The following is a 241-nucleotide window of genomic DNA, read 5'->3' on the forward strand; positions in this document are numbered from 1 at the left end:
CAGCACAAACGCGACGACCAAAAGGAAGAAAGACGGGAGAATGAGAACGGAGAAGGAGGCCAAAGACGCTATCCTTCGCAGGCGAATGAAGAGGAAAGTTCAGTCTCGGGATAATCTGCACTGGATGATGACTTGTCCAAAGCTCGTCTGTTTGTCATTCTCTGTTAAGGGTCGTTTGGCAGCTTTACGTGTGGATGAGTTTCTTTGCTGTGTGCTTTTATTTTTTTGTCTGGATTTGCGA

This window comes from Penaeus monodon, chromosome 20 (genome assembly GCF_015228065.2).
Source record: "Penaeus monodon isolate SGIC_2016 chromosome 20, NSTDA_Pmon_1, whole genome shotgun sequence".
Classification (NCBI taxonomy): domain Eukaryota; kingdom Metazoa; phylum Arthropoda; class Malacostraca; order Decapoda; family Penaeidae; genus Penaeus; species Penaeus monodon.